This window comes from Prosopis cineraria, unplaced genomic scaffold (assembly GCF_029017545.1).
Source record: "Prosopis cineraria cultivar Desert tree isolate PC_DT_omini unplaced genomic scaffold, ASM2901754v1 PC6, whole genome shotgun sequence".
Taxonomy (NCBI): Eukaryota; Viridiplantae; Streptophyta; class Magnoliopsida; order Fabales; family Fabaceae; genus Prosopis; species Prosopis cineraria.
Window position 1 is genome coordinate 20748856 of NW_026555337.1, and position 9261 is coordinate 20758116.

At 28.1% G+C, this 9261-nt stretch overlaps 1 long non-coding RNA gene across 1 annotated transcript; it reads right to left on the bottom strand.

Moving 5' to 3' along the window:
- Positions 1 to 4158: 4158 nt before the first annotated feature.
- LOC129312701 (uncharacterized) lies at positions 4159 to 6127 on the bottom strand. The gene is made up of 2 exons (XR_008593681.1): positions 6008 to 6127; positions 4159 to 4489 (listed from the first exon to the last, which is right to left on the bottom strand). It is a non-coding gene; the product is annotated as an uncharacterized LOC129312701 (long non-coding RNA).
- Positions 6128 to 9261: the final 3134 nt, after the last annotated feature.

The following is a 9261-nucleotide window of genomic DNA, read 5'->3' on the forward strand; positions in this document are numbered from 1 at the left end:
TAAAAAACAAGAACTACTACTAAAGTTAACTTGTGAATTGGTTATGAATGAGAGAAGTTCTTGCATACATGGACCTAGTGCACCACGTCATTTTTGTCCTATCCAATAAAAACATGCCATGTCATGTGGCTATAAATATAAATTAATTTTGTTATTGATGATAATAGAGAGAAAATATAAGAAAGTAAAGAGGCACTCTATTTCAAAAATAAAATATTAAAAATAATGACATGTGAAATTTTATTTAATTGATCTAGTGCAACATAGCATGTTTTTTATTTAGATAGAGCACGGATGACATGGTGCACTGGGTCTATTCATGAATTTCTCGATTGAATAATTTTTAATTATCAAATTGGACCGATTCTTTATTTTATTTAGGGCATGATCTTGTAAGATTTTTCTCAAGTCGCCAGGTGGACAATCCAGGTCATGCACACCCATGTCCATTGCAATGGCAAAGTCAGCCAAAAGTTAGCACATTTATTTCTTTCACGATAGATGTGATTAATCTCAACTTGCCACCCTTTAAGTAGTAGGGAATGAATCTGCTAAATCGGTCATAGTTTAACCTTGATTTAACTAATGAATCACCAATTTGATGATTGGTCTATTTATATATATAAATAATTGTCACAATTGACAAGGTCAATAATGACGAGAGGTGGCATTTATAAATAACGATATTTAATTAACATATAAATATTATATCTTGGTAAACCAAATTAACAAATTTGAGTGGATTCTCTCAAAACAAAAGTCAATGTGCGTAGAAAAAGGAATATGACCCGGCGAGCTTCCTCACACATACGCAATCGGGGGAAAATTTAACTGATTGACTTGCCAGTTGTCTATAACGGTATAACGAATTTTAATTCTCATTATGATTTGAAATTGAATGAACTTTTTATATAATTTCTAGCATGATCCTGCTTTATAGATCCCAACATTGTATGACTAAAATAGTTGTCGTCTCTGAAAGTTATTTTTTCCATTTAGAAGATTTAAGTTTACGTTATGATTAAAAAAATGTATTCCAATTTGATCTAGGGTTAAAGGATATTTTTGCCCATTAGTACTATTCACTCAAGAATGTCTAATACTCTTAAATTTATGTTTGGCACAATCGCGAGTGGAGCTAGGATTTGATAATAAAGAGGGTTGAGATTAATATATATATATATATATAGACACACACACACACACATATTACAAAGCTTTGATAAATTTTGGAAGGTAGAAAATATGTAACATTTATATAATACTAAATTTAAAAACTTGGGGGCTGTGGCCCCTGCTCGTCCTTGCTTCCTACGTCATTGGGTGCATTTTGAACTTTTCCCTTTAACATTTGAAAATATTACTTTGAACATTAAAAAAAAAAATCAACTTTGACAGTTAGTTGACTTAGTCAATTAATGATGATGAAGTTGACATCTGCCTGGGGTGGGTTAGTCAATCAAAGAAGTTGGAAGATATTCCGAATATCATTGATGGGTTGAAGTTGGCAATGTTAATGGTGGTACTTCATATAACATACACTAGCATTTGCAAGCAGATGCCAAAACGATGGAAGTCAAGGTAGGAAGATCGGTAATCGTGGAGGCAAATAAACTTTTGGCCAGCATATTAGAACATAAAAGAAGTTCCACATTTAAATACTAAAATATAGATCATAAATATATAAGCTTAGGAAGTATCTAACAAATGACTTAAGCTATTTTGATAAAATATATTATCCTTAAGTATACTTAATATAAGAAATCTAGCATGGTATCAAAGCCATTAGATTGAGGACAAAAAAAAAACAGAGAGAAAAAAGAAAAAGAATGAAAGAATGAAAGATGAAAAAAAAATAAGAGATTAAAAAAGAAAGAAAGAGAAAATGAGAAGAAGAAATTGAATAAACCTGAGACTTCTAAAACTAAAAACAAAGTACAAGCCCAACTAAGAAGAATAAGAAAAATGAAAAAAAAGGGAAAAAAAAGTAGTGGAAGATATATTAGAACATAAAAGAAGTCTCACATTTAAAGATTAAAAGATAAATCATAAATATATAAGCTTAGGAAATATCTAACCACATAGCTTAAACTATTTTGATAGAATATTCTATCCTTAAGTACACTTAATATAAGAAATCTAATATAGCATTCATCACCATAAATGAGTAGGAGAATTCTTAGCGAGAGAGACGAACGGTGCTGAAGGGGAGATTTTGGTTGCCCATTGCACATGGCGATGAGGGACTGGTAATTATTCATTGTAGAAGAGTTGCTGGAGGAACCGCAAGTGACGATGAAGTTATCGACGGGACTGTAAGAAGTGACGCGCTCATGTAGATAAGAGAAGTTGGAAGAAGAAAAATAAGAGGATGATCATGGCGTGATCTCTGGGGTTACAAGCCTAGCATCCGTTTCTTCAAAATAAAAGGAAGGTGCTAGATGCTCCAATTTTATTAGTTCCTAAGTTCATTTGCACTACCTCATAATATAGGATGCCCAGTGCTCCTCAAAAAATAATTTAAGTACAAAAGTGGCCTTTAATCCTTTTTTTTTTTTCAAGTATAATGTAAATGCTTGGTCAATCAATCATGTGGGATCCCGTACGTGATGTCCTGAGTATTACAAAAGTCTTAAGAGTCATCATTGTGTTAGTGAAATAGTAGTCATTCATGGTTAAATACAATTTTTTTTCAATCTTATTTGTTATTCCGATGACAACTGAATTTACAATGAATGGTGAAAAGTCGAATAAAGAAAAATTGAGTTTACTGAAATACTTCGTGTGACTGGTATATGTTTTGAAGAAATTACCTTAACCTATAAGCTGATCACAACTTGAATTTTGTGGGTCGTGACATATATTCAAGAGAGTGCACTGTATGCTAACTAATTAGCTAAGAATAGCATTAAGTAGAATGAGAGTTGTAAGACTAACATGTGTTAGTCTACATGGTAAGGATTTAGCTTATAACCCAAAGGTTGTGGGATCAAATTCTATTGCCGATATGAAAATTTTGTTGGTATGTAATCTATAAGTATATATATATATATAAGTGCTCTTTGAGCCCACAGGCATACCCTGGCCTAATGAGCTTTTAGAATTCAACTCATCTAAACTTTTTTTAATTAAAAAAAAAAAGAATGAGACTTGTAAGGTGTATTTTGAGCCTCCTAGTGAGCTCCTTTTCTGGATGTATTTGAGATTATATGGCCTCTGGGGTTTCGATCCCTCATTAATTTCTAGTTGGAAAAAATATATATATAATATGGGCCTTCTCCCATTTTCTTAAACAAAAAAAAAAAAAACACATACACACACATACAACAATGATTTCAAATGCTAAAAACTATGAAAATAATAATCATATTTGCAGTTATTTTGAAGAGCTTGAAAAATTAATTTGTATAATACAAACTAAAGTGTAAGTTTCAAACAGTACTCCACTGAACATTGAGAGTCGTCATTTTATGACTGTTTCCATTTTTTTCCTTGGAGTGAGTCGGAGGTGGCACATGGGACAGATTCAAACAACAATTATATATAAATTCTCTTTGATTCCCATAAAAAAAAAAACTAGTATTTACTTCACATGTAAGTTTGAAATACAAGCGGATGTAGAGTTTGATAGGTTTGCAATAATAGTATTTTAAAAATTTACTGCTTGAGAATGAATTTATTTCATTTGGTTCCCAATAATATACTGCTCTTCCAACAAAAGCACAAACGATTGAAAGAAGTCAAGAGAAAGAAATGAAGACAGAGAAAATTGCCCTACATTATTGACATGAAAAGCTTATAATATATAGATTATCCTAATAATAATTAATGAATATCATAATAATATCTAATTAATACAAAATAATATTAAATTTCAATAGGATATAAATATAACAAATGACAAATCTCAACACAATATGCCTCTTGTCCTATTTGGCATATTTATTTAAGGGAACTACATATCCCATGATTCAAACATGAGACTTTAAGATAAGCTGACTTGACCAGTTAAATCAATTGCCCCTTAAAATTTAATAAGTTTTTAACTTTACTTCTAATAAATATACATACTTTATTAATATATTTTTTCCAACAATATTTAATGGATCATAAAAGGAAAAAATTGTAATAAAATTTTCATGACATGACTTGCCAATAAGAACAAACAATCCTTCTCTCACTGCCATATAAATAGGAGGAATATACAATTAAAAAGACCAAATGTTCATCATTTCCCAAACAGACCATATCCACTACATTAATTACAAATACTCAAACACATATATGTAATAATATAGTATAAAAACTAGTATAACAAGTCACGCATTTATAAGTCATAAAATGCGTGACTTATTTATTAGATTTTGTGTAATATAGATTTACACTATATTTGAGACTTGAGATTAGTAATGGTGACAACGAGGCACATCAGACTTTGGCATGACACCTACCAAACATCGATTGCTAGCAAGTTTCCTCCCTTGTGAAACTATCAGAAAAAGACGAGCAAAGAAAATATGTTGAAGAGTAATAAGAAAATATTGAAAAGAAAGAAATACTCTATTTTTCTTGGGAATAATAATAATCATGTCATCATTATCGTTATCAGCTAATAAAACTTATTGAAGATCTATACATATATAAATATATCTTTCTATATGTAATATAAATAATATATCGTAAAATTCATATACTAAATACTTCATTTCGAAATAAACCTCTTTAATTTCAAGTTCGAATCATCCTGCTAATAATTTTAAGAATATATCACAGGTCTGATGCAGAACATGCAATAGTACTATCTTGTCCAAAAGTTGTTCCAAATTAAACACGATTTATAGAGATTAAAGGCCTGTTTGTTTGTATGTACATTTGTGTCCTTAAAAACTGTTTTGCAATACAATTTTTTTAATTATTTTTCAAAAAAAAAAACAGCTAATCAGTTTGATTGTGTCAATTTAAAAACAGTTTTAGAATTAAAAAAATTTGGCTATGGTGAAGGACACTAGTAATTAATGGTGGCAGCTCATGATAATGAATGATTAAGAAAGCTATAGTTTTCAATAATCAAATGTAATGTATTTTAAAAATAAGAAAATAAAACAAAAACATCTTTTAGATGTTTCTATTTTTTATTTTTTTAAAAATAGTTTTAAAAATAATTAAATTAAAAAAACTTATCTAAATGATTTTTTTTATTTTTTATTTTTAAAAACAAAAATTATTTTTGAAAACAGAAACCAAACAGACCTAAGTCTTTCTTCTAAATTAATCTCCCTTAAACTGCAGTCAAGTTATCAACATATACTTATCCAAAAAATAGTATAAATTAAAGGCTGACAGAGAATATGGAATATAAGAATTAAATCATCATCCCTATGTTTATTTTACTTATATTTATCAAAATAACATGTAGATCACACATTGTATGTATTCAGTCAATTTTAACGAAATAACAAAGTGGATTGATGTTAAAAATAATAAACACATGTTGTAAGAAGGGATCTTCATGCTAAGTATACGTAGATATTAAATTTCTTCTATAATATTTATGCCATTATTAATTATTACCATTAAAGTAATATGTTGAGCTGTGCAAATGAAATAATCTAAACTAATAGATTATATAGAAAACAAATATTGTACCCAAAATTAAAGTGTAAAAAATATTATATTAACCTCGTCGAGACTTGATAATGAAAGGAAAATGAACCAATTCTTAATTATTATGATTGAGCATTGGAAGGACTAACAACAACAATTCATCTAACCCAAGGGTGTGAAAATACAAACCCCAAACTATGGGGACTAAATTTGAGGGATTACATTCAATTTCCCTACTTACAAGCCTAACCTTCAACCATATATATATAAGGAAAGAGCAATAACTAACCATGATTAACTAACAACTAATCATGATTAACAACTAATATTCCAACAAACCGAGTTCATAATTGGAGATTAAGAAATGAAGGTCAAATAGATTTAACAAGAAGGAATCACTCACATATATGAAGGACCGAAGCGCCACCAAGTTTCCTTGTGGTTGCTTCAACAGAAAGGAGCAACACAGAAAGAAAGAGAACCATCAAAATAAGAGAGTGCTTCTTGGAAGCCATTGATTAGGTTTGATCGATGTGTCGATCACTGTAAGCACAAGACTTATCAATTTATAACGGGTAAAAAAAATATAAGGGTATTCTTGTCCATTGAAGAGATTTTATTTTTTTTAATAATTCCTCTAGTCAGAAGGTGTAGACTGATTCTTCTTGCAGGTTTGGTTCAAATAAGTGATGTACATAATTTTATTTTATTTTTAATTTAGGGACTTTGATTAAGTAGCTATTTAATTTTGCTGTCCTTGTCCTCCTCCTCATCGTTGCCTTTGTTGTTAGATTAATTGATTAATTAGATTGAATCACTCAACTGTTCTTAAATTTTATTAAACTTATAATTTACATAAATATTCTTTAATATAAAAATAAAGACTTAATTGCGCAAAACACATCTGAACTTTTTGTTATATACATCTAACTTTTACTACTTCTAAATCTTCAACATATCCGCCCAAAAATTTTTAAATTTGTTCAGAAAATTATGTTGCTATTAATTATTAACTAATATGTTACAATATTTAAATATGAGTAGATCTAAGTTGAAATTTGAAATTTTATATCAAATAAAATTAGACTTAATAATAATGTTTAATAAAATGAAAGGACTCATAAAATCAACACTAGTGCAAAATAGAATTTTAATGATACATTTTTCGCCACAGTTTCTCAAAAACCTGTGGCAATATATGCGCAAGTGGCTTTTTCATAATTAAATGCTTATGTATTTCATTTATAGCCACAGTCCTAAGATTAACTGTCACCACAAATGAAATTAGTTAAAGTAAATTAATTTAATTAATTTTAAAAAATTAAATCATTTAATTTAATTAATTAGTTAAAGTAAATTATTACTCAATTTTTATTACCTAAATATAAATAATTTTAAAAATAACTATAATAAATTAAATTAATTAAGACATAAATAAGTAAATTATTTATTTAAAAAGTTTAATTTTAATAAATTAAAATAAAATTTAGTAATTAATAATATAATTCTAATCAATTATGTTTATTAAGTATTTCTTATTTTAGGTAAATTAATTTTTCTTAAATAAATTAAATTAATTAGGTATTTTTGAAATTAATTTATCTTATTTTAGGTTAATATGTCTGAATTTCAGGCATAATTAATATTTGATATTTTTATTTTATTACTAACATATATCTAATTATCAAAGGTACCTTCACAAGATATACACTGAACTCGGTGTCGATGAGAATTATGGGTTCTTATCTCCACTTTTAACCTCCATTGGCAAAGTGAATCAAAGAGCTTCTTATATTAGAAAGACGATGTGTAAGCAAAAAAAAAACATGCTGGTTTTTACCAATTATTGAGAGGTATCAAATTTTAAATTCGCCGTTCAATTTATAAAAATATTTACTTAATAATGTGATATTAATATAAATTAATATATTGTAGTCATCATTAGATGCTTCCTGTCATTTGTCCATATAAAAATACTATATACTGGTTTTGTTCACTGAAAAGGAAAGTAAGCGACGGCATGAAGTCTTTGATTGAATTGTAAGTTTTTAAATAACTTCATTGTGTTATTAATAATATATATTTAATATTTTCTAAGTGTGTATATTTGATAAATAGATCTTTAGCGATATATTGGAAATTAGCGAGAATGGTTGATAAGAAAAAAAAAATGAAATCAAGTTTGTACCAATGCAAGTATTTCAAATTTATTCCTTAATTAGAATGAAGATTATAATATTGGTTTAATGAATTTAATTATTTCTATTTTCTTTATAGTGTCCTCAACAACCAGGAAGTGTAGAATGTGGTTATTATGTGATGATTTTTATGTATAAAATCATCACTCAAGGTATTGTTCACTCATTTGATCAGGTAATAATTTATAAATAACAATTTATAATTATGAAGTTTTTCATATACTTGAGTTATTATTCATACATATATTGTTATTGAATTTGCAGCACTTCCAAAGTTTAGAGCCATATTCTAAGTAAAAGTTGAGACATATAAGCAATTTGTGGTCTAGTTTTTTCTTAGAATTAACAGGATTAGAGTAGAAACTTTCTAGATATTTTGTATTGGAAATGTAATTTAGTTCATGTACCAGACATATTTGTATTGGTCTTTAAAGTTGCTGTTTCTTAATTAATGCAGGTTCTGTAAGTAAGGAAATGTATATAGTTATAAGAGTACGAGTAAAAAAAAATATTGTATTTACGGCCACAGTTGTTATACTAACTGTGGTAAAAAGCCATTTATGGCGACAGTTGTTGATAGAACTGTCGCCATAAATGAGCTCTAGACTAATTTTTTGCCACGGGTGGAGATCTTTTGCCGCAAGTCCTGAGACCACCTGTGGTGAAAAATTATATTTTTCACCACTATATTTTTCTCCACAAGTCAGATGGCACATATGGTGAAAAATATTATATTTTGCCATAGTTTCTTTTGACCTGTGGTGAAAAATGTCTATTTACTACCACATGATTTTCTACTACACAGCATCTTCCGTCGTTAAAAATGCATTTTAACTGTGACGAAAAATGATTTTTGCATTAGTGCAAGTCTTAAGGTTTTGAGTAAGTAGATGATAATTTCTTCTTTCCCTCCACCATTGGAAAACACAGAAGAGAACAAATAGGCAATAAGGAGTTGAGGATATCACATGTTAATTCAAAACCTGAAGACTCAAATTATATGTCCTTCTATATTATTATATATTGCTTAAGGCAAGATTTATATACTTAGCTCAATATATATACTTAATATACTTTTATCAAGTCAAATCAAAAGAAGTAATTTTTAATATGTTAATATTATTAATAAAAAGAGAAGGTGGAATAAATATTCTATAAAAGATACACATGTTATTTTGTATGTATGGTAGTTATTTGAAATTTTACCCACTCTAATTCTCTCATATATGCCTATGTCACTCTCGCCTCTTCTCTTATATCTTATTTTCGTCTCCTGTGATTGAACAAATAAAGGTAATATCATCATTTTAAATACCTTGTTTTCACTTTGAATCTCAACTTGTCTCTTTTCTTCTTTTGAATGTTTTATATTATTCAAATAAAGGATTTTAAATGCATACATTTTTAATGTAAAATTTAAATTTAATATTTTAAATCTAAAATTCAAATCTAAATCCAT